The 26,580-nt window shown below is 44.5% G+C and overlaps 1 protein-coding gene across 13 annotated transcripts in view; it reads right to left on the minus strand.

Annotated features, from left to right (window-relative positions):
* The window catches only part of NEDD4L (NEDD4 like E3 ubiquitin protein ligase), a 369,323-nt gene that overhangs the window by 208,761 nt on the left and 133,982 nt on the right, over window positions 1-26,580 (minus strand). For 2 of the 13 annotated variants that reach the window (XM_050768051.1, XM_050768043.1), the window contains exon 1: window positions 2,866-10,389. The exons of 9 other annotated variants lie outside the window; for them this stretch is intronic. The gene's annotated coding sequence lies outside the window, so the exon portion shown is untranslated. 2 more of the 13 variants (XM_050768050.1, XM_050768048.1) reach the window with 2 other exon arrangements.

A 26,580-nucleotide genomic window follows, 5' to 3' on the forward strand; every position in this document is an offset into this window, starting at 1 on the left:
GGCAGAACTTGGTCTGGGAAAGAGGCCAAGATGGATAACCCATGACTACTGTGTGTCCCCAGCTCCCCCACACTCCACCTTAGAGGACCATGGAAACACTGCCCAGGGATCCTTTTGCCACCAGCAATTTATACAGACCCCATTCCTTAAAAGAAAATTAGGGCCAGGGAGAGAAAAGATCCAGATGGGAAGGACATGCCTGATAAACGCTTTAGGCTGATGTCCCCAGCTTCTCATATGTCACTCTGCTTAATTTGGGATTGGAGGTGGCAAGAAATAAGCCAATAATCCACAGTTCTCAAGGGAAATCTGATAGGCTGCAGGATGGTGCCAGCCAAATTTTTTAAAAAGCAATTTTAAAAGTTGTCTCTTAAAATAAATTTTAAAAAAGGGCCACCTCTCATTTTTGCAGCTCTGAAAGCTTTTTTTTCATCTCTGCAAAGGTCTCAACATAAACAGGTAGAAATACCACCATCACATACCGAGGTCAGAAGAAAGGGCTAACATTACCTAGCCTACAGCTACTAGGCCATCCAGGCAGCTCTTTCCTTTATGGACGGGTGCCAAGGGGTGTCCGAGCAGAAAGGTGAAGAAGGCAGGTCGGTGCTGAAGAGACCCAGGCCATCATCACTTGCAGGTGAGAGCCTTTAATCAGCCGCTGCCACCCCCACCCCCACGCACTGGAGAGAGAGTGGGGCAGCACCTTACCTCAAGCAGGGTTAGGGGAAAGGCTCACCAGAAGGTCCTCGGGTTTTAGGAACCCTCAAGCCCTCCACCCAACAGGCTGCTCTGTGGCTGCTCTCTTCTGCTGAACAGCTTTGGTTCCACCCCATCGGTCTCAGCCCAAATTCCATCCAAGGCAAAGAGAGCATAGAAAGAGAAAACTGGCCATGCCCAGTTCCTACAGGTGGGCAGGTGGCCGGCAGGGAAGGGATCACACGGAAGGACCATGGAGCTCGGCCTGTGCATACTAACCCAGCTCAATGTTAATCAAGGCAAAGGATCATTCACATTTAAGATCATTAACCAGGTGCTTGGGTCGCTTGGCAAGAGGTGAGCGTTTACAAGCTGAAAAATGCATCTGGATCAAGGGGCAGCCTCTTGTTGCCAAACACAGGTTTGGGTAATTTCAGGAGAAGGGCACGTCAATGGCAAGAAGGAGCAGAAGCAAACGGGGGTGTCTCAGGAAGGGGCCCCATTTCCTTCTTGCAAAGCTGCTCCCACCCATGGCCACACTCCATTCCATCAGGTTTATGTGCTGTTCTTCCTTGTCCCTTACGGGGTAGAACCATCACCTTGCGTGCAAAGCAGTTTACAGGTAAGGAATTATAAACAGGTTAAAGTTTATGGCATTTGTCTTGCCAATTTTCCATCTCTCAACAGAAACATCTCCTTTTAAGGTGATGGCCCAGGCTCTACCACGGCAAGTCCCACACAAAAAGGAAGGCACTTCCCTGTTCACTAAACCACTTTGCTGTTCCTCCCACATCCAAGGACCCAATGCCACACAATTCTCAAGCACAACAAGAAGTCGCCATCAAGCAAACAGGGCCAGAAGTTCCATTTCATACATGACCAACGGCCACGGTTTTGAAGATTTCTGGCAAATGTTCTTTCCGACATGCTTCAAGTTGCTGCACATGCTCGGTGCCCTCCTCCTCACCATCTCCTCTTCCCCCTCATAAAAATCACCAGGAGCTCCCGTCTCAGCCTTTGTCTACGGCAGCCTGAGACTTTCTCACTGTTTATATAAAATCATCCAAACAGAGCAGGCACTGCCCTGGTTTTCTATTCCAGCATTAACCTAATTCAATTTTCCTCAAGTTATATGTTTACCAGAGAGTATTACCTGTGGCTGATGTAAAAAAAAAAAAAAAAAAAAAAAAAGAGAGAGAGAGAACAGAACAGTAGAGCCCCAATATCCCTGGCTAGTAAGATTAGGTCAAAGAGAAAGACAGATTAATTTCTATGTCATTTTTAGTGGCACATAACATGGGTAGTCTTTAACTTAGAGTAAATTAAAACTAAGTGCCAGTTTTATTTTCTCTTAAAGGAAATAAAAGTTTGTATGTTTGAGGGCTGAAGAATGTGGGAAAAGACAATGAGTAAAGATTAAGCACCTCATTTACAATTTTTTAAAGTTCCTAACTGCACGTTTATCCATATAAGAGCAAAATCATTTGATCTGTGTGAATACATGTAAAAATTCAAGTTAGGGGTCATGTGACTCATCCCCAGGTATTTCCTGTAAAGGTTATAAAACAAATGAGAAGGTTTGTGTATCCCAGGAGGTGAATCTAAAACAATAGAGAAGTATGTTGTCCCATCATGAGCTGGCTGATTGCATTAGCTATGCTCTAAATTGAACTTAATTCACAGTGAAGCCTAAAAAGAATCAAATTTTAAATAAAAGATCTGTCCTCGCTTCACCTGAGGTTTTGAACTCAGAAATTTGAAAATCTCTGAACTCTACATGACAGATTCCTTTACAGTGTCTATTTTTGACATTTCAGGAACACAGTGATGACAAATGCAGTAATTTATTCATAAAAGGGGGGGAGAAGCACCAGAGCAATATCTGTGTAATTTTTCGCTGCACCACCCTGAAGAAAAGAGGTTGCAAACAAGATGACACAGGTTAAATACATAAATAATTAAAATGTTTTCACTGTGCCGCCTTTTGATTTTGAAGCATGCAAAAAATGTCTAATGGACATTTTAAAAAGAAAGCAAGCAAGTTCAAATAATTCCCCAAATCCTGCACATTTGGGTTAAAGCTAATGGATTCACGGTAAGAGAACCTTCTCCTGATGCTGTGGGCACGAATCGAGTAATAAGGGGAATGGAATCTTCGGTGGGACTTACCAGATTCCAGGCAGGAAGAGCTCGTCTGAAGTAGGGAGAGGAGAGAGAGGCAGGTCTAGATGCAGATGGTCTGTTTCCCCTAACAACAGCAACGGCGGCGGTGAAGAGAAATCCTGGTCTCTGCCAGCTCCCTGCCAGGTAACCAACAGCCTGGAGCGGGAGGCACCGCGTGGGGAGGGCTCTGCAGCCGCTCCCGTCCAGGTAGGGCCCCGCGCAGCCACCCACCCAGGCACCCTCGCGCCACTGAAGCCTGTCTGGGTTGGAAGCTGCTGCCGCTGATGCCTGCCTCTCTCGAATCGGGAGCAAATTCAAATGTGGGGAACAAGGAAGTGCCTCATCAGAGGCAGCAGAGCCAATGACTATAGGAGGAACTTCGTGTATTCAAGAGACACAAAAAAGCAATTCAAACCACAGCCCTACAATGCTGCCCTTGCAGCAAAACAACATCAGGGGAGTTATAACAGCCAGCTTGCCATGAGACTTGTGTATACCTGGCCCGGCCCAGGTGACCCTGGAGCCTCCAGGATCCATCTGAGGTGTATGGAATGTCCCTTTTGGAGCATCAGTGGCATCTTTTCCTAAATGTCCATAGCAATGTTAAAAAGAAATATATTCAAGGCAATAAGGAAACTCCTCTAGATACTTCCGTTTAAACAACTGTCCCACTGTCCTCACATACAAGGCATGAGCCTGTATTCTCATCAGCCAAAACTAGCTTTGGATCTCATCTCCACTAGCTTCGTGACATCCAGCAAGCTTCTCGACCTATGCCACCTTCGTGGTTCTTGTTTCTAGAAACGGCCTTGAAACCTCCTTCACGTGCTGCTTTGGGACCACAGGTCCTGCAATCAACGTGCTTTGGCCCTTTTTACATTTCCTTGCCTTTCACAGTTGCCCGTGGCTCTAAAAGTATTATCCTAAATCAACCAGTCACCCCTTTCACCTTCTGTCACTTTAAAAATGGATCCAGGGCATACCCAAAAGCAAAATATTTTCCTCTTTACTCTCTCTTTTTTTTTAAACTAATGTCTCCAACAGGTTAGGGAGGCCAATTTTAAAATCATTTTTGCATACAATGGTCAAAGAGACAGATCCCATGACCCCACAGCCCAAACCCTGCCAGGGACAAGTTGCAGCCCAAGGCGGAGGGGGTTTCTTCTGTTTAAAGTTCCGTGTAAATTCCCATTTCAAGGCCCCTTTTAAGGGGCCTTGAACACGCCCCTTTTAAGAGTCAAGAGTGTTGAGGAAAAGAAAGGCTTTATTGAGCCAAAAGGTCTTTTTCTTGAATGCTTCCTTTTAAAAGGCAATTATTTCTTACAATGGGAATTTACAGCATACTTATATTACCATTCTTCCATACGATAAGAATGACCAGGGCATGGGTGACCGGCACAACACTTATCAAGTGACTGTCCATGGGAGGGGGTGATGCAGAGTCCCACCTGGGCTGAGAAGTCGCATCACCATCTGCTGGTGGCTCCTGCATTTTACAGTCAGGAGCCCTACACCACCTTCCATCTCCGCTGTAGCAGGCAGCCCATTAGAATTCCTGCTTTATTACATTAACTTTCTGATGACTTAGTTTGGCTGCTCAAGGACGACTCTCGTTCTTTCCCACCAGATCTTCTTTCCAACCTTCACTCTTTCCCACAGACTCGTAATCAGGCCACTAACAACAGCAGGGAGCGTAAAAGTTCTCTTCCCTACCCACCTCACCTGATACAGTGACAAAGAATGAAATTCACAACACACATGGAGAACAGGAAAACAAAGAACCAATCCTTCCCCAGAACGGAGCAGCTAAGAGCCAACGCTACTGAAAAGCATGGGGCAGGCATCTCCACCGAGTGCAGGGAAGAGGCCAGGTGAAGACCCAGGAAATAAATTAAAAAAGGGACAGCCTTTGAGCTGGTCCCTGACCGGAGAGCAAGACTTAGCTGAGCTCAGGCAAGCTGTTCTGTGTGGCCGGAGTAGATAATATATTGGAAATCAGGGAAGTCAAAAACAATGAACAGGAGATACTGGAAGAAATGTTCCTAATCACTTCAATCTTCCAAGACCTTCGTCCATCCCTGGTTAATATATCTATGTCCAGCAGGGTCTCAGAAGCAGATGCCAACCTGGGGGGAATATTTACCAGATGACGTGAAGGCCGTGGAGAAAGAAGAAATTGGAAAATTCATTATTTAAGTGGTGTCACTAGGATACTCCCTAAAATGATACCAGTAATTTCTAAAGAAGATCTAGGGGGAAGAGAATAAATCTGGGTTTTATAGGCAGCTGTGATGAGGTCTGGGTGACCAGCTGTGCCACAGCTGGCAAATGTGTCTACACATAGTAGTGGTATCTGTTTGCAGTATGACAGGAGAGGGTGCCTCTTTTAGGTACAAAGGAAGATAGGAATTATCACAGAACTTCATACCACATAGAAGGTCCTGTCTCTTCCATTACCCCAGTATATTATTTGCAAGTCGGTGAAATTAAGTATATGCCTGGTATTTAGTTTAATTTTATACCAGAATAATTCAAGAGGTAAATTTCAGTACCTTCTGTCTTCCAATCAGATGTACATTCTCATATATAAAATATTCCAAAGAAATAGCTCCTAAATAAAATGACTTAAATCAAGAAATACAGTCTCACATCTGACCTCATCCACACTCTATACACTGGCCTTACTCTCCTCTTAGCCACCTCACTGTAAAAACATTTGCAACTGCCACAGGTGCATGCCCAAAACCATACAGGCTATTGTGCTGTGTTGGAACATGATCACATCAAACCAGGATATCAACTGATATTTAAATATCAATTTAAAATGATAAGAAGTGAAGCAAGCAGGCAGAAAGACAAGTCTACACATTAAAGGATCTCTCTCTCTTTCTTTTTACATCTGGAAATCTGGAAATCTACAGCCCATGTTCAAGTGCCAGGCTCAGCTCAAATCAGCAAGTGATGATAAATTCCTGGAGGCCTAGAACTCCGTGTTCTTCATCTCCCAGTACAGTGCCTTTCAACATAAAATAGATGGTTGCTGAACTCTCCTGAAAGAAAGAGACAAGTACCTGTGGGCTGCATCACCACCAGCTAACGCAGCAGAAGGCACAGATGCTTGCGTTCAGCTAGGTAGGAAACCAACCATGTAAGCAGTGAAAAGCATGTCAAGAGAGCTAGTAAAAACCATTAAAGTGAGTGGTAAACTGTCAAAAGGCAAACACGAATCACTAAACTAGAGAAGCTAGGAGTCAGGAGACCTGAGAACTAACCCTAATGATGCCCTTAAATACCCTCTTTGATTAAGACAATTTAATATCTTAACCTTTGAGAAATCAGCAAGCCTATCACACGACAGGCAACAGGAACTTCCCTGCCACTGTCTCCCCTTGTTACCAAATTAACGATGGCACCTTACACACAGTCAATAGTGCCTCAGAACCAAGAAATCATTTCTGATCTTGAACAATGCATTTAATGTCTGTATGTTAAGATGACAGCTCCTTGTCACACAGTTTAATGATCCAGGCTCACATATTTAGGAGACCAGGATTGAAAAGCCAACTCAAATGCTATCGTCATTAAGTTTTTTAAAATTATTATTATTTTCTGTAGCTCAGGCTGGAGTGCAATGGTGCGATCTCAGCTCACTGCAACCTCCAACTCTCATGCTCAAGCCATTCTCCCACCTCAGCCTCCTTAACAGCTGGGACTACAGGGGCATGCTGCCACACCAGGCTAATTTCTGTATTTTTTGTAGAGATGGGGTGTCACCGTGTTACCCAGACTGGTCTCAAACTCCTGAACTCAAGTAATCCAGCTGCCTCAGCCTCCCAAAGTGCTGGGATTACAAGTGTGACATTAAGCAAGTTTTTATCAAGCTTGTACCACGTACCCTGTCAGCACTGGGGTTTCCCAGATTGAACCCCAATCCCAACACTGGAGTTTCCCAGATTGCTTCCCCTTGAAGCACTGGGGTTTCTCAGATCAGGGCTCACCTCTCACTGCCCACCAGGTATAACTTTTCTGAAATAACCAATTATATGCCTGTTATCTGTGCATGCAATTTAGCACTTTGGTTATACACTGAGAGTGGTAGGAGTATCTATGCTGGTTATACACCAAGTTCTAGCTTAATGTGATTGTTCTGTAATAAGACTACGTCGCCGATAAAATGTTAAGTTGTACATACCAAGGCCAATGTCTTTTTTTAGCAATTTACCTATTACAGCAGAGCCAACCTGCAGGTCACCTGAATCCAGGGAACTTAGCTGCAAAACCCAAATAAATAGAAACAAACCTCTGGATTCTGAAGTAGAGGCCACCAAAAGCCAGGCCCTTGATCTCAGAGCTTCGTTAACTGACTGTAACACAGTTCTGAACAAGCTTCATTATTGAGCTTCCCATTACAGAGATTAGGCTTCTAATCAGCAATACGGCAGTCAAATCGCATTACTGTCTCTCCTATAGGAACCAGACACACCAAACACACCAGAAAATGTAGTGACAGCGGGGTTATTCATTGATACAAATGGCAATTAAAAATTTCAGCCATTATAATTATCAATAGTCCACTTAAAAATCAGTTTGTTTTAAGTCCTTTTTATCACTAGTTTTTGTTTTTCTCTCTTAAAATATTATATTTTCAGAGACAGCGTCTCACTCTGCCTGCCACCCAGGCTGAAGTGCAGTGGTGTATTCACGACTCACTGCAGCCTTGACCTCCCAGGCTCAAGCAATCCTCCCACCTCAGCTTCCTGAACACCACTACGCCTGGCTAACCTTTTAAAATTTTTTGTAGGTATGGGGTCTCACTATGTCACTCACTATGTTCAGGATAGTCTCGAACCTCTGGCCTCCTAAAGTGCTGGGATTTTAGGTGTAAGCCACCATACCCAGCCTTTTTATCACTGTTACATCTTCTATTTGAAGGTAGAAAAAGATGGATTTAAATAATGGAGGTAAAAGGTAAACTAAGAAGTATAAATCATAGGTTCTCACTCAAAGAGGTAACTTTAATATCTCAATCTAAAATAAACCCTTCCAGTAGTAAATGCAATACAGGTTCTTCACAAGTGTATATACATATCCTGTATACAGACACATGAACACATATATATATTTGGTTACAAGAAAAGAAAATGCTCATGAGCCCGCTTCTCTGAGATAATGCTACTAATACATTAGGGCATTAATACCCTTTCAGACCTTCATCTATATTTCTGCATTATGTGTTTCCTATAAAAAGATGAGATCAAATTACACAAACCAGTCTACAACTTACTTTTCATTCTATGTTAGAAAATGTTTCCATAACATTAAATACTTATCAGCAACATCATTTCTAATGGCTTTATACTATTCCATTATAAAGATAAACCATTATTAAGCTAATTTAGGTGCTTCAACTTTTTCATTATAAGCAATGCTTCATCTTAATAGCTAATTTTTTAGGTATATGATACATGCATACCCTCTTTGGATACATAAGGATAAAATATAACTTCAATACTTCCTTAGGAAGAGCTCCTTTGAATGAAGTGTGTTTGCTAGATCAACAGGCACGCATGCCCTTTTTTCTACATATTTGATACTTTAAACAATATGTTAATTGAAGAAAATTTAGAAATTCAGAAAAAGCAAATATAATTTATACTCCTACCACCCTAACATAATGTTAATAGTTTGCATACCCTCTCCAGTCTTTTCTAATTATATCTTTTTTCCCTAAAAACGATTTGGAGTACTTGGTTTGCTTTTACTGGAGTTTTAATTCTTTTTTAGAGAATTCCACATAAGAGATTCCATTTTCCATTTACCTACTTTAAATTTAATAACATGAATCGTAAAACTCTCATTCAATAAAGGTAAGAAATAAAAGATACTTGACTTCTGCTGGATGGCCCAGTGTGGAAAGAGGAAGGGATGAAGTAAGGAGAGAAAGGTGGGGATGGAGGAAAGGCGAAGGGATCGAGGTGTGCCCACCACCGCTGTGGGCCACAGGCTTCACTATGAGCTATCACTACCTCTGAAGTCAGTCAGTGACCATTAGTTACAACAGATGAGTTCATGTAAAGAAAAAAGCCAAAACCGCTGGCCAGAGAGGAAATCACCCCGGGCTGACCAGGATGTGTGCAAAGCCCCACCTCAACACACCTGAATTCTGATTTACACGTTTGTTATTGGACTTGAGGGCTGCTAACTCCTTAAGCTAGACGCCAGCAGATGTACTTATTCTGAACTTGGACAGCCCCCTAGAGAGCCCAAAACTCACACCAGTCTAGCCGTACAGGCTAAATACGCCCAAAGCAAATCGAAGGTTTTAAAACATAGCCATTTATACTCTAGGCTCATTGTCTGTAAGTTATTTTCTTCCTCCAGGTGTATTATGTCAACTCCTGGGGTGTAAAGGTCACTACCTGTGGTTTGGGTTTTGGAAGAGGTGTACCCCAGAGCACACCAGGGCTACGGAGTTCAAGTGGGGAATGCACCAGATGGGGCTGAACTTTTAAACATAAAAGATCCTGTTGCTGCCTTTCAAACAGCAGGCTTAGCAGACAGAGAGAAAGGCAGCGACAATCTGACGTGGGCTTTATAAAGTCTAAAAATAGGCACCTGTGGCAGAACGGTTTCTTTAGAGAACAATTTTAAAGATTCCCAGGAGGTGTCAGCTGTTCACCAAATATTGGATGAGGATAAAGGCTTTCTGAGCTGTCAGGGGATTGCAAAGCCCACGGTGAGGGCACCCGAGACAGGTGAAGAAAAGGTCTTGGTTCAGAATCCTGCTCATGACAAAGCCGCCTGGGAGAGGAGATCTCTGATGCAGGAAAGCAGTACTCAACAGGAGCTGAGAATCCACTCCGAGCTCACTCAACAGGAGCTGAGAATCCACTCCGAGCTCACTCAACAGGAGCTGAGAATCCACTCCGAGCTCACTCAACAGGAGCTGAGAATCCACTCCGAGCTCACTCAACAGGAGCTGAGAATCCACTCCGAGCTCACTCAACCGGAGCTGAGAATCCACTCCGAGCTCACTCAACAGGAGCTGAGAATCCACTCCGAGCTCACTCAACCGGAGCTGAGAATCCACTCCGAGCTCACTCAACCGGAGCTGAGAATCCACTCCGAGCTCACTCAACCGGAGCTGAGAATCCACTCCGAGCTCACTCAACCGGAGCTGAGAATCCACTCCGAGCTCACTCAACCGGAGCTGAGAATCCACTCCGAGCTCACTCAACCGGAGCTGAGAATCCACTCCGAGCTCACTCAACCGGAGCTGAGAATCCACTCCGAGCTCACTCAACAGGAGCTGAGAATCCACTCCGAGCTCACTCAACCGGAGCTGAGAATCCACTCCGAGCTCACTCAACAGGAGCTGAGAATCCACTCCGAGCTTCTACCTTGCCACACAGACCGACTGGAAGACTATTAGGCCATGCAATCACTTTCATTAGAAAAACAATGAATTAACTCACTTTCAAGACGAATAACTACAGATTACTTGCGAAGAGACAGTCTTCTCCATAATGCAGGCATCTGCATTATGCATCTGCATAATATGCATCTGCTTAGCTTCCATTATTCAAAAACAATGTTGGAGGCAGGTAGGTTAGTGCAAAGCCCTGGCCACCAATATGCTGTTACATGGAAAGTCAAGGGCAGGGGCTGTGGGACCAGAGTAACACAGGGCTCCAAAGAGCACCAGGGCCAGATTCAAATTGGACGCGCCCCATGGCACAATGGAATACAGGCTAGGACAGAGTCAGGAGCCCGAAGCCTAGTCCTGCCTCCCCATGTCACTTCAGGTCCTTGAGGGAACAAGCAGCCTCCAGATTCTCAATTTCCCAGTCTGCAGAGGTGGACCCACTCAGTGGTTCCTGACCCTGGCCACCCACATCTCACCGCAGGCCAAGGAAGTCATTTGCTCTGGACCAAGTCTTGGCAGCCAATATGTTGCTGGAGCTCCCAGGTGATGCTAATGCCAGGACAGGGTTGAGAACCACTGGTGCTAGGGTCCCTTTGAGCCCTGCGTTCTGTATGCACATTTTCACTCATCTCTGTTTTTTCCTTCCAGTAGGCTAATGAAGAGCTGTCTAATGAAAGGAGAAGTGCGGTGCTGGAGGACTGTCCTGTGGGTTGGCCCGGGCGTCAGGCACAGGTCCTGGTCTTAGCCGGACTATCACTGAACAGAGGCTTTGGCCGTACATTCCCTTGCAAGGACTCTTCGCTTCCACATTCTGAACACTGTCCTGCTTTGGTTCAAACTCCTTTCTTTCAGCCCTCAAAATACATCTCACATCCCTACCATGAAGTTTTCCCTGGATTAAATGGAGGCAAAGTCGCGAAAAATGCAAACAAGAAATAATACAGACTCAAGCACATGCCCAGCTCTTCAGAAAGCAAGAACTGAAGCTCCCTGAGCTAGCAGCACATTCATATTCTCTCTCCCTTGAACTCAGACCAAAGATAAACAACATGCACATGGGGGTGGGGGCAGTGGTGAGGATTTTCTGATTTTTAATGTGATTTCCATATTTGCTTTCAGAATACAGGTTCCATCTGCTTCTTTTTTTATGAGAAAAGGAAATCGTGCATTTAATCATCTTTGAATATTACTAATTTTATATTTCTATTTCAAGTGTCTGGTAATTTGATTTTCATAATTAATCTTAAAATGTATGCAGAACACACAAAAAAACTCAATACATGTGAAGAGAAGGGAAACAAAAAAAGTCCTATTTTCATCTACTACAGAAAATATTAAGTCAAAGGTTTATATGTAATGAAGCATACTGGATTTGAATCCTAATCATATATATTTTAGATTTAAATTTTTTCTTTATTGTTCTTCTGATTTATAAGAATCTAAGAAAAAGGTTTCCCTTCTTACTACTTCTTCCCCGGTCCCCACCCTCTGCTGATTTTCCTTCCAAAGGCTGCCCTTCTTACCCATTCCCAGCCCTCCAGTCCCCCACCTGCCTGGTTCAGTGATTCAGTGAGCAATAAGTGCAGAAAGCCAATGCCCAGAAGATTAAAATACACTTGTCAGGTTGTCACAAAGTTTTTCTGGGTTCTCCAGGCCCCTCTAGAGCCAGCTCATTTGAAGCAGACAATTGCTGGCCAACAAGGTCTGGAGGCCACAGAGACAAAGGAAGCCCACTGTTTTTTTGAAGACGCTCCGAGGGGTCTTCAAAAGCCTGTGCACTAGGCTTCATGCCTGGCCCTTCCTACTGAGTGGCCTTGTCCACTGCCTGCTGCTTAAAGGCTTTCCAAGCACCTATTAACTTCAAAGATCACTTTCCTGCATGAAGTCATGCCTGAGAGCATGAACAAGAGTTCTCAGACTGAAAGCAGAAAACCAAGATTCTTAATGAAATGATCAAGTGAGAACCCGATCATTTACTGGTGGTGTAGACCAGTGGCTCCCAGCTCTGGCTTTCATTCCAGTCACCTGGGGAGCTGGAAATGCCAGGGCTGCAGACGAGCTGAATCCGAAGGCCTGGAGGCAGGGCCTCAGCATACCAGGTGACTGGCGTGCAGTGAGCATGAGAAGAGAGTCTATGCAAGCACATCGGAACGCAGCTCCAACTCTGGCACTTAAGTCTGCTGTGACTTAAGCAAGATGCCTAACCCTTCTCATCCTCCATTCTTCTTATCTGGAAAATGCCAGTAATAATCCCTACCTCCTAAGACTGATTGATGACTATGATTTAATTATGCCATATGAAGCTACAGTGTCTCAAAATACAGTAGGTCTCAGCCTCTGCTGCTTCATCTATAAAATGACAATCAGAAGAGAGAGAATGATCTGCTGGGAGTGTGAAAAGGAAATGAAGACAGAAGGGAGTGTGACTCACACATTATAAAAAAAACACGAATTCATGATGGGCTAGAGGCCAGTTTACAGAACATCCCATTCTCCTGCTCACATCAGGGGTAACTCAACACAGCCCAATAAAATACAGGCTGTAAGCTCTGCAGGAGCCACCATCTCTCTGCTACAAATGCCAGCCTAGGGCTGACATCCAATGGAGAAAACCAGGCTGAGAATAAAACCTGCAGAGGGCAGAGGGAGGGTGGGAGAGAAGGAGAAGGGACGCTGATGTCTCAACACAGGTTCAAACTGTTGTTTAATGCACCCTTTTCTGTTGTTTCTAATCTCCTGTGACTCCGTCAACTAGGGAATGCGTGTTCTTGTGCATCCTTCTCTGTACACGTGTGTGTATGTATCCTTCTCTGTACGCATGTGCATATGTATCCTTCTCTGTACGCATGTGCATATGTATCTGTTGCATGAACTGGCAGAACTGGGAGTGCTGGGTCTAAGAGTACACACATTCATCATTTTATTTTTTACTTTTTATTTATTTATTTATTATAATTATTTTTTGAGGCAGAGTTTTACTCTTTTTGCCCAGCCTGGAGTGCAATGGCATGATCTTGGCTCACTGCAAACTCTGCCTCTTGAGTTCAAGCAATTCTCCTGCCTTAGCCTCCCAAGTAGCTGGGATTACAGGCATGCACCACCACACCTGGCTAATTTTGTATTTTTAGTAGAGATGGGGTCTCACTATGTTGGCCAGGCTGGTCTCGAACTCCTGACCTCAGGTGATCCACGTGCCTAGGCCTCCCAAAGTGTTGGGATTACAGGAATGAGCCACCATGCCCGACCAGGTATTTGTCATTTTGATACATATTTCCAAATGGCTAGAGGTTGTACCCACTTAATTGCCCTACAGCGACAGTTTAAGGGTAGCTGTCATAGAAAGTGGCAGTACGTTCCTGCTTGTCTGTTTTTACATTTTATATAATATACATACATTTTAAGACATTCATCAGTCTGGTCATTCATAGCTTCTCCAATTTGGGGTTGATGAAATGAAACTGCTTTAAGCTTCTTTTTTAAAAACTTAAGACGTGTGGACATCAGTAGTTTTAAAGTGTTTCATATGGAACAGGTATCATTCCCTTTGAAACCTGTTTCTACTAATGGTGCTAATTCCAAGCTCCCTACCAAAAGCTTACAGAGAAGTGAGCCACAGTCTGGGGTAATCCAGCTCCCACGGTCCGATCACAATTAAGGCCTCCCTGTCATTCCTGTAGCACTAAATGCTAACCAGGAACCTGTGCCAGCTGTTCCGCTGCACATTTGCACCATCCTGCTGCTACAAGTACAGTGCCTTGAGAGCAACGACCATGACTAATGGCGTGCATGCCTGGTGCTGATGAAACTGTAAACAAATGGCCTAATTCGCTCTCCCTCACAGGGTTAGGTCCCGTTTGGGAAAAAGGGTGAGCAGTGCTTAGGAGAACACTTTCTTTTTTTTTTTTCTTTTTGAGAGGGAGTCTCACTCTGTCACCCAGGCTGGAGTGCAGTGGTGCGATCTCTGCAAGCTCCGCCTCCCGGGTTCACGCCATTCTCCTGCCTCAGCCTCCCGAGTAGCTGGGACTACAGGCGCCCGCCACCACGCCCGGCTAATGTTTTTGTATTTTTAGTAGAGACGGGGTTTCATTGTGCTAATCAGGATGATCTGGATCTCCTGACCATGTGATTCACCCGCCTCGGCCTCCCAAAGTGCTGGGATTACAGGCGTGAGCCACTGCGCCCAGCCTTAGAAGTCTTTTAACAGCAGAAGTTAAAATGAACAAAATAGGTTGTAAATAGGAAAGAGGGTAGAAGTTAAACAGAAATAATTCAAAATTAATCATGTTTCCACCTGCAATGTTCAGGATAACAAAAAGTGTTTTTTTGCAAACTTATGGTGAACCAAATAAAACTTGGGTAACTGAAATCCGATGAAGCGATCTGAAATGACACCCACAAGTACAGGAAAAAGCTATTTACAGGCCCGTGCGTGCAGCATGGAGCTTGGAAGTGAATACTCAATCAACTCGGTAAGATGCAACATGAACATCTATCTCCAAGGAGGGGGTGCTGCAGGTGAGCAGCTGGCTCAGGGCCCAGGCGGAGTGTTCATTCTACCTAGCCATGAAGCAGGTTGAAAGAGGACATGGCCTGTGAACGTACAGCTCAAGAAACACTTTAAGAACCGGCACAAATGCCACTCTCTGGGCAAATGTTTGTAGCAAAGACAGCTGGCACAGTACAGGTAACTGTCTACTCCTGTGTTGTGCCAGACCTGCATGAACTTCAACAGGGACAGCAGCAAGTTGAAGAGGCCAAAGAAGAGACCCAGAGCTAACAAACAAGGCACAGGGTTTACTCGGAGGAACTTATTTACAGGGTGGCCCCGTGGCACCGGTCTGGACAGCAGAACTTCAACTGCTTGTAAAAAGCATACAGCTTATACAGCACCTTCACTTAGCACCCTCCCCCCAGCAACCTCCACGTGGCAACCCTCATTTCTTTAGTGACTGCTGTCAGCTATGTCTGCCATAAGGGTCACTCTCAGGGTGTGCTGAAGTTACTGCTGTTAGATGCTTCTCCCATCCAACCTGGAGCATTACTCCTATGGGAAGATGTGGTCCCAGTGACAACCCAGGTTACCAGGAAGAAGCCTCCTTGAGCCAGGGCTCCTATGCCAGGGGACCCAGCGGTGAAGGAGAAGAGGGAGTAGTTGGCCAAACACTTAAAGGAATGCAGAATTTAAGCTCTGAGCAGTCAGGACCTCCCTGCATAGTGCACAGAACATTACAGGCACAGGCCAGGCGCGGTGGCTCACGCCTGTAATCCCAGCACTTTGGGAGGCTGAGGTGGGCGGATCACTTGAGGTCACGAGTTTGAGACCAGCCTTGGCAACATGATGAAACCCCATCTCTGCTAAAAATGCAAAAATTAGCTGGGTGTGGTGGCAGGCACCTGTAGTCCCAGCAGCTTCAGAGGCTGAGACAGGAGAATTTCTTGAACCCGGGAGGTGGAGGCTGCAGTGAGTCGAGATTGTACCACTGCACTCCAGCCTGGAAGACAGAGCAAGACTTCATTTCAAAAAAAAAAAAAAAAAAAAAAAAAAGTATCAATGCCTAGGTCACCAGAGAGAGCTGCAGGAACTGTCCTAACAGCCCTGAGAATAAATCATAATGTCTGCAACTGCAAAGAAAATAAACTTTAACATCATCTCAACTGACACTTTTTCTCCCTAAGTGCCTCCCTCATTTTCTGTCCCACTGAAAACATGCATGGTTTTTGTTAATATTTGTAACATTAAAAGATGTTAAAGGAAAGGAAGGCCTTTATTACAAAATGAGCAGACACATTCCCCACCCCATTTTCCTCTGTGGGTATGTTCAGCACCCCCTACTCTGTTTTCAGTTCTTTGCTGCGCATATCCACTTAGGCAATCTGCCCAGGTTTCTTGCACCAAGACTTAATGGACTCTTTCCCCTGCCCCTGGTAGAATTTTTATCAAAAACAAAACTCAAGCATCCAGAGAGAAAGTCACCCAACCTTGCATTTTAAAAAATTTAAATTAAAAATTGCTGCTGCTGGCCGGGCGCGGTGGCTCAAGCCTGTAATCCCAGCACTTTGGGAGGCCGAGACGGGCGGATCACGAGTTCAGGAGATCGAGACCATCCTGGCTAACACGGTGAAACCCCGTCTCTACTAAAATACAAAAAAAAATTAGCCGGGCGCGGTGGCGGGCGCCTGTACTCCCAGCTACTCGGGAGGCTGAGGCAGGAGAATGGCGTGAACCCGGGAGGCGGGGCTTGCAGTGAGCTGAGATCCGGCCACTGCACTCCATCCTGGGCGACAGAGCTAGACTCCGTCTCAAAAAAAAAAAAAAAAAAAAAAAAAAATTGCTGCTGCTGTGGTTCTCTGAGGGTCACGATCATCAGTCGGAAAAACAAGGCTACTTACAAGCATCTACAAAGTTAGCGATAGAGAAGGGATGACAATACAAGGAAAAAAAAGTGTGAAAGGCCTCTCTCGCCTCTTCTGAGTCTCTTCCACATCACAGATTGTTCCACTAACTCTTTTGTAATACTACAATCTCCTACAGTCTCAGAACCCTATGAAAGGGGAAATTTCTTTTTATTCCAAAGCCAAATACAAATACTTTTGAGATGAACCTTAGCTGTTCCCATAAATAGCATGGATATAGACAACTATTTATATAACAGTATTTTTCTACAAGAGGAATTCCTTTCTTAGGCCAAGGCAGGAGGATCGCTTGAGGCCTTGAGGAGTTCAAGACCAGCCTGGGCAATACAGTAAGATCCCTGTATCTACAAAAAAAAAAAAAAAAAGGTTAAAAAAAATCTAGGCATGGTTGCATGCACCTGTTGTCCTAGCTATTTGGGAGTCTAAAGTGGGAAGGTTGCCTGAGACCAGGAGTTCAAGGCTGTAGTGAGCTACAGCTGCACCACTGCACTCCAGCCTTAATTAGCAGAGAGACCCTGCTAATTAATTCATAGATAGATAAATTCTTTTCTTAAGGAAACCTGGAAGAGTGAAGTTCTGATTCATAAACATTTAAAACAAAAAATGAATCCCAAACATTCTGTCTATGGGACCATATTGAAATGAATATAGTACTCTTCATTTGAAGAATTTAATTTTTCCCACTACCAGTTAATTATTCCTTTTTAGTGACTAACATTTTATTTGAATGATTCTACAAGTTTAAGAAATTCTCTGACAGAAAAGAAAGAAATAACAGGGAAATAAAGTTTAACACTATGTATTATCTACTTTAAAACCAGCTATACTTAAAAGTAAAATCATTCTCTCCTCTGCATCAGTGTCACTATTTGAGACTGGCTTAAATACCTGCTGAAACACAGAAAATGTGAATTAACGATGTCCTCTGAAAAAGAACTCCAATCGACTATTCAATTTGTGTATCTTTTTATTTGGCTAGAACAAAAATGCACCTGACAATATGGCCACCAGAGGGTGCTGTAACCCCCCCAATACACCTCGATAGAGCCAGAGCAGGAAGAGGCCTTCAGGTGACGGAGGCTGCACACCTACCCTTGAATGAACTGACATGGGCAGAGCCCCTCTGGGGGAGGCTTTCCTTAAACATAAAGGCATCAGCGCTAACTTTAATGTAGGGAGGACAGAAAAGTAATGTGATGAGCACTCATAGAGGACTTTTATATTATTAAAATTCAGAACCTGCATGTTTTAAAGAATGTCTTAAACCTACAGAATAAAATAAATAAGAAAATTAATGAAATGCAAGGGTAATGAAAATAGAGGCCTGAATAAGTCACCTGGAGAACAAGCACAAAAGGAGGAGAGATTCAGCCAAGGGGTGGGGTGGCCAAGCCAAGGAGGGGCAGAAGAACGGGCGCTTGAGTCGGCCAAGCACAGAAAGGGGGTAGGGAGGAGTCCTCAGCTCAGTGCCCCTGGCCTGATGTGGGACTATAGCAGGATGTACAGGACACGGTTCTGGCCTTGGGCGCTGAAGGCCTGTCAGGGAGAATCTTAGTGCCATGTGTTAAGTGCCACCACAGAGACCTGCACAGGGCCAGGCACAGAGCCAAGAACTCTGCACCCAGGTCACACACACAGATCAGCAGCACCCACCTGAGAAAGGACGAGAGCAAGGCAGTTGTACAAAGGGGGAGAAGGGAGCAGTTCTGGGCACCGGCAAGGCACAGAGGAGGAGGAGCACACGGCGGCTCAGAGAGGGATGCACTGCAGGGTGTCACAAAGACCCCTGTGCCCCCGTTCACCCAGGGCAATGCACAATCACTGAAGTGTTTGCCCGGGCAGGAACATGGTCTGTCTGTGTCTTAGAGACAGAATTCTATACCTAGGCAGAGGGATAGAGAGAACAGGGCAGATATGGACACTGCTTGAGGAGTCCTCTACACCAGCGGTCCCCAACCTTTTTGGCACCAGGGACTGGTTTTGTGGAAGACAATTTTTCTCCAGGCTGGTTCGGGGGTTGGGGGAGTGGGGTGGATGGTTTGGAGATGATTCAAGGGCATTACATTTATGGTATTTTATTTCTATTATTATTACATTGTAATAGATAATGAAATAATTATACAACTCATCATAATACAAAATCAGTGGGAGCCTGAGCTTGTTTTCCTGCAACTAGATGGTCCCATCTGGGGGTGATGGGAGACAGTGACAGATCATCAGGCATGAGATTCTCATAAGGAGCATGCAACCTAGATCCCTCACATGAGAAGCTCCACGATAGGGTTCATGCTCCTATGAGAATGTAATGCCAGTGGCTGATCCGACAGGAAGCGGAGCTCACGCAGCAATGTGAATGATGGGGAGCGGCTGTAAATACAGAGGAAGCTTCGCCTGCCCTCCCATGGCTCACCTCCTGTTGTGCGGCCCACCTCCTAACACGCCACAGGAGTTGGAGATCCCTGCTCTACACAAACACCGAAAGCCAGACACAGCAGCCGGAAGGATGAGAGAGTAAAGGACGACTCTTGGGTCCGTAGCTTGGATGCCAGTACAGATGGCGAGGCCACTGCGGAGACAGACGATTCCAGAGAAAGAACAGTTTCTGATATTTTGACATTCCAAGCCAAGAAACTATGTAAGGACAAACAAAAGATGCAGAATTATATGGCCCCTCTATCTAGCGGATGAAGTCTCCTTTCAAGAACATGATGGTTTGACTACATATGTAATAAAAAGAGAAGATGAAATCACACTCCAGAGAGCCAGTACACCACCCTGGAAGAAAAATCTTTGAAAATTTCTCTTTTGTTTTCCAGAGTTGCGAAATAATGTTTAAAATCACCTAACCAAGTTAAAATCACTGTTCTCAATGAACTCCCACATGATTCGAGTCAGTGTCAGAGAGAGAGAATGCTTTGAGACAATATACAACCAATACTATCATTTTCCTACTAGGAAAAAAACCAAAACTGTGATAAAGCTGTAAGACTAGCCTAGTTTGGTTTTTCTATCAGCCACTCCCAAATTTGAAACGCAGTATTTCTTTCAAATTTCTCTCTACTTTCTTACCATGAATGCCTAGTTTTAAGCATCTAGAAGTCACAGAAGCTTAAAATAATGATCAGTCAGTTCTTCAACAGGAGACACACAATAACGTGCCTATAACAATGAAGGATAAAAATGCGAACAACCCTTGAAGTGTATTTACTACACATTCCTATGCCAGAAGGAATGTTAGCACACATTCATTAAGAATCCAGGCATATTTTCTATCCCTTGTGTTGATATTATACAGTAGGAATGCCAATCCTTTTAATAATTTACGGAGGAGTTACACATTGCAGATTCCTTACTAAACATTACTTACACTAAGGTCATAAGTCTAATGAATATTCCGTAGGGAAAATGGGCAATATTTTAACTGCAATACACTAATTTAAATTATGTCTGCATCTGCTTGTATGCATTTAATTCATCATTATCTTTCATGTATTTTTTTTTTTTTTTGAGACGGAGTCTCGCTCTGTCCCCCAGGCCGGAGTGCAGTGGCACGATCTCGGCTCACTGCAAGCTCTGTCTCCTGGGTTCACGCCATTCTCCTGCCTCAGCGTCCGGACTAGCTGGGACTACAGATGCCCGCCACAGCGCCTGGTTAATTTTTTTTGTATGTTTAGTAAAGACGGGATTTCACCGTGGTCTCGATCTCCTGACCTTGTGATCTGCCCGCCTCGGCCTCCCAAAGTGCTGAGATTACAGGCGTGAGCCACTGCGCCCGGCACTTTCATGTATTTATAACACAAAGCAGTGAGAGTATTTTCTCTAAGGCAAAAACATTTTACAATTGCATTCATTTTTAGACCTTAAAATTTACAGTAGATATCCAAAAGCTTCATATGCTGTATTTTAAGCATGTCGCCCTTGAATGGAAAAGAAAATAAATAAAAAGCTACTGCACTATCTAGGAACCCCATTCCCTGGCCCAGGAAGTCAATACTAGCAGAATTAGTCTGTCATTGACCAACCAGCAGCTCTATGAAAGAGTTTAATCTGGAAGTCATGACAAAATAACACTGACACTCCCAGTTCTAAATATATATGTTGTAAAAAATCAATGGCTTACAACATCAGAGGCTGGCAAGCTGCAGCCCACAGACCATCAGCTCACAGACAGGCCCATTGGTTTATATATTGCCCAAGGCTGCTTTAGTGCTACGTCAGAGACCATAAGTCCTGCAAAGCCTCGACCACTTAGTATCTGACTTTCTATAGGAAAATAAATAAAAAGGCTTGCTAGGCCCTGATTTAGGTAACTACCTACAGCATGTAGGAAAGGTTTTATTTACCATTTAAGAATTTGCCAGTTCACTTAACTTATAAACAACCTTTAAAATCTTAGCTTCCAGGCTTCTCCCCTAAATAGAATTATTCAATAATTTTATAAAGTCGATGACAATGTTTCTTAGAAAATGAAGTAATACAACATAGGTGATACATATCTGAGAAAGACAACTGTCTGGAGATCCAAAGATGTTTCTCAAATGGATTCAAGACTGTGCATTTTTAAAAGCATGACTTTCGGGTAGAAGGGACATTGTTACCTTCAATAACGCAGATGCATAGTAGGTCCCAAGATCACCAGCCTCACAGCCTCCCCAAGGCTGCACCCACTGAGGATGGGGTGGAGAGCCAGTACTCACTGTCTACAATGGGGAGAACCATTAACAGGGTTCCGAGAAACGAGTCCCTTCCTCCTGGGGTGGGGACGCCAGCAGCCGCGCTCCAGCATCCTAATGCACACCTCTCCCTACATAGCACCTTCTGGCTGTGTTCCTGAAGGCTTGGTTGGTAGTTCAATTTTTGTAAAATAAATATTTTCCTCATTGTCTTACACATTCAGAACTGCTTTCATTTCTGACTCATCTCCAGTTGGCAACCTTCCCTTCCTCATACTTTAGCTTCTTACACTCTTTCTACCCTTCCTCCCCACAAGAAAAGGAAAACAGAGGAAGACATTGAGACAAACAGAATGCATTAAGACAAAGACTCCAGAGTCAGGGCACGGGAGTGAGGGCACAGGCAAAGACAGCGGAGGATAAAGGAGAGGAAGGACTGAGGAGGGGCCGGCAGCTGGGGGAGAGGCGCAGGAAGGGGCCAGGGGCTCAGGACACAATGTCAGGCAGGGGATCCAAACTTCACCAGCCCTAGGACTGGCCTCATTTTTTGGCTCTTTTGGTGCCTTTGTATTTATGTCAAAATGCGACCCCAGCACTCCTCAGCAGCTTTTTAATTTTTTAATTTTCTCAGGCACCACTCTGACCAGATTAACAAAATTTATCAAACATCTACTGTGTCAGACACCTTCCGCTTCCTAAAAAACACATCAGATTCTCTGCCCTACAGACTCAGGGACCCCAGCATCATTCTAGACTGAAGAAAATGAGGGCAGGAAGTCTTATGGTTTTCCTTCCACTCTGACAAAACATTTGGTAAAGCAGAGGTGTCTTTGGTAACAGCAAATATCCATGCATCAGGAGTCAGGGACAAGGTTCTGCAGTAGGGACTGTCACTAGTCTCACAACATCAGAGAATGGTACAGAAAAGTGACCTGTCTGGCTGGGCACAGTGGTTTGCACCTGCAATTCCAGCTCTTTGAGAGGCCAAGGTGGGAGGGTCACTTGAGGTTAGGAGTTTGAGACCCGCCTGGGCAACACAGCAAGACAACATCTCTATAAAAATTTTTAAAAATTAGCTGGGCATGGTAGTGTGCCTGTACTCCCAGCTACTGGGGAGGCTGAGGCAGGAGGACTGCTTGAGCTCAGGAGTTTGAGGTTACAGTGAGCTATGATTGCACCACTGCACTCTAACCTATGCAACAGAGCAAGACTCCTGTCTCTTTTAAAAAAGGGTAGGGGGGAGACAGATGAGGGGGGGAAGGAAGGAAGGGAGGAAGGGAGGAAGGAAGGAAGGAAGGGAGGAAGGAAGGAAGGGAGGGAGGGAGGGAGGAGAAAGGGACAGGGACAGAGAGGGAGAGGGAGGGAGACGGTGGAGAGGGAGGGAGAGGGAGGGAGAAGGAGAGAGAGGGAGTGTGAGAGAGAGAGAGAGAGAGAGAGAGAGAGAGAGAGAGAGAGAGAGTGAGTGTCTAGTTTGCCCTTTTATTTACCAAAATTGGAGTGGGAGAGAGAAAAGCTTATGTGGAAATGTTTGTAAACTGATGATATATTCCCTGCATGCTCACTTAGTGTATACTGAACATGGCACAGTCTTTGCTCAGTGATTCCAGATCATTAGAAAGATCCATTATTGTGGCACTGGCTATATGAGCACAGCAAGCCTCTCGCAGAATGGAGACTTGCCAGCCCTGTGCATTTACCCATCTGCCATTTCCAATGCTTCCCTCTGGGAAACTTGGTGGGCTGGGTGGTGTGGAGGCTAGGATTGACATATTTTTAAAGGATGCTGCATGCATTCATGCAAAGACTAGGAGGTAAACACAAAAATGTAAACAGTTGTGCGGTTGTTAGGGAATAAAGAGGTTTTTATCTATATTTGAGGGAGAGAGTTACTATCCTTTAATGTCATTTCCGTTTGTGGGGTGGAAGGAATACAACTAGAACAAACAGCCTAAGAGGTAGATCCTTTGGGGCTTTCACAGGAGTAAATGAACAAGCTATTTGGTGCAGGGATTTTAAGACAAACACTTTTTGGCCCAAGGGCCATTAGTGTTGGTGTTGTGATTCTCAGCAATGCCCTAGACAGCAAAGGCTGCTCAGCAAGGCCTCCGGAGGGAAATGTAGCTCTGCAAAGAGCCTGCCGATCACAGACAGTCTGCACAGAGTAAGGTGCTGCTCCTCAATGGGGGAGGAAGAGGAGAAGTCAGCTCTAAATACTAACGAAGAAACAGCGCAGAGGATAAGTCCAAATGCCGGCCTGTACCTCGAGGGACCTCACGGAACATGTGTCAGCAAGGGAAACCAGCTGCATGAAAACAACAGGAGGTGTGCGGTCCCTGGTGGCCAAAAGGGCGCAGTCCCACCTAATGGGTGTGCCCAGCACACACCTCTAGCCATGCAGACTCATGCAGATGCAGGCCCAGTGTGGCTAGATTACCAAAACCTTTGTATTATAATACAAACCTGGATTTGTATTATAATATGGGATCTCCCAAATGTTGGCTCAGGATTTGCAGTTTTTTGTTTTAGTGTTCCAAGGCCAAATAAACACATGTGTGGATTCAGCCTGGTCCACAAGGACCAAGTGTCTGCAAACTTTGGTGTGACCTCTGATCCTGCAGGGCTTACAGTTGAGCAAAGGGACTTCAACGTATGTTCAGCCTCTTTCCAAAGTTTCTCCATCAGGAAAAGGAGGAGATTTACTTTGTACAATGTTTTCAAAGAAGGGCAAAGAAAGAAAAAAACAAAATTTCCAATCCTTTGGAAGTAAAGTAAATCAATATTTAAAATTTGCATGTATATAGTGCCAAAACATCCCCTCCCTCGTGGCTTGCTGGCCACCTGGGGGGGAAAAATGTTAATTTTTGACAGTGGAGGGATGAGACTGCCCCCACATTAACCCAGGGATCAATTTTAATCACTGATTATGGCAGAACCAGTCATTGTGTCCCTCCAGTTGCACGCAGCCTCACCCATTCCTGCCTCAAATTTGATCAAGCCTTTAGTTCAACTTCTAATATACAGTACGTACAAGAAACACGGGGAAAAGAACGCCTTCACTCATTGATGATGCCACCAGGACACGATGGAATGTGGTAAGTGAAACAACCCCCCTACAAGTCATTGAAGGGGAGGGACTATTGACAGTGATAGAAAGCAGCCAAACGCCTCGGCAGATAGGGGCAGGTCCCTGGTGAAACCGCACCTTCGAACCAAAAACAGCCTGAAGGCTGAAAGATTGGACTGCTGGTCCTGGATGAAACCCACGACTCAGAGTAAGAACTTCTGTTCCTGTTTGCCCACCTTTCCTGACTGATTCTTTCTGAATAATGCCTTTTAATGAATCAAATGTTGCCTTTTCCAATACTACCTGCAGCCTGCCCCTCAACTATTCTGAGCCCATAAAAAGGCCTAGGCCCAGCCACATGGGAAGGAGAGAAGCACGTGACTGCAGCCCCTCTCCACCGAGAGCTATTCCATTGCTCAGTAAAATTCCACTCTGCCCTCCTCACCCTTCAATGTCCAGCATATCCTCATTCTTCCTGGGTGCCATGCAAGAACTCAGGAACCACCGAACATGGGTACAAGCTATAACACAGGTGAGCTGGGGCACCCCAGCATGGTAGAGTGAGACCCAGGTAGGGTGTTGCTGGCTGGGGGTCCCCAGCTTGAAAAGAGACCAAGAGTAAAAAGCTTTTATCACTATTCTAGCTTAAGAGAGTCTTAATAGACCTACCGATTAAATGCAATACAGAATTCTCAATTGAATTCTGGTTTAAACAGTTCAGCTGTAAAAGGCATTTTAGGGTCAGCTGGGGAAATTCAGATAATGGATCAGGTAATAGAGTCCATTAGGCAATTAGTCTTAATTTTGTGAGAACAGTACTACAGTTATATAGAAATATGTTCTTGTTTTTTAGAGGTTTGGGCTGAAGTATTTAGGGACTAAATGCATGATGTCTGTGATTCACTTTTGAATACTTCAGGGAAAAAAGAGATGGAGCAAATATAGCAAAATGTTAACAACTTAAACCTAGGTAAAGGGGACTGAGGTGAACTGTGTCAAAGAGCTGTCCTTCCACAGTTAGGTCTCCATCACTCTCAATCACTAGGCGGCAGAAGGACTTTCTGCCATATCCCCCAATACTCTTGAGCCCATGTGTGTTTTAAATTTCAAGTCACCAGCTTCCAAAAGAAAACCTGATAGCAGCCCAAGCAGGTTCGATGCCAATAGCTCATCACACACAATGAAGGAGCTGTGCATGAATGTCTTGCAAACTTCTTCATGAAAGCATGAGATTCTATAGTTGGTTTGTCTCAGCCAACATTGCTAAGTTTTAAAAAGCAGCTTTAGAGTCTCAAATGCATCCTAGGTAACCTCAAATGAAGCCACTGATCATAATTAAGGAGAAAAAGGGAGGGGAGTTAGATTTTAAAAGTTGCATTAAAATGACCCTATTTAATGACTGCTTTAAGTCTATGACAAAAGGTTAAATGTCTTGAGCTTACTGAAAAAGAACAGTTTGAAATTTGAAAAGCTATCCTAAGTTTAAAAGAAAAACTAAGATCTTACTTAGCCAAATATACCTATTCTAAATCTAACGATAGGTGATGATTCTCCAATTCAAAAAGCTTACTCAGCTACCATCAAATACAATGGCCAGCTCTTTAAATCTGCTAACACAAAAAGGTGCCGCCCCCAAAAATGAAATCTCAGGGTTTTGGAGGAACCCTAATAGTCATCTAGTCCCACTCAATTCTCGAACTTTTATCCGTAAGAAGAGTATTGATCTATCACTGAGCATAGCATCAGAAGTTACAGAAATCTGAACCTCATGGGTCCCATCATTCCCTATACCCTTGTTTCATCTTGGGCTGATGATAACCGCTCAATTTTCTTACGTATCAAATGGAAATCCCCTCTTCACAAAATTTAGGTAGAATCTGATGACATTACATTGGGTTCCAAACACGTTGCCAGCCAACCTGTGAGTGCTCGAGTAACAGCCTCTAACTAACTTCTATCAAGAAGTTAGGCCCTGGCTCAATACCTAGTTCCACAACTTACTAAACCTTTCTTGCCTCCGTTTCTTGAACTGCAAAAGGAAAAGAACAATAGTGCCTGTGCATAGGACTTTGCTTGGAGGACACAATGAACTCGCATGTAAATAGTTCAAACCACACCTGGCACAGAGCAAGTGCTCAAGAAAC

Source organism: Macaca thibetana, chromosome 18 (assembly GCF_024542745.1).
Source record: "Macaca thibetana thibetana isolate TM-01 chromosome 18, ASM2454274v1, whole genome shotgun sequence".
Lineage (NCBI taxonomy): Eukaryota > Metazoa > Chordata > Mammalia > Primates > Cercopithecidae > Macaca > Macaca thibetana.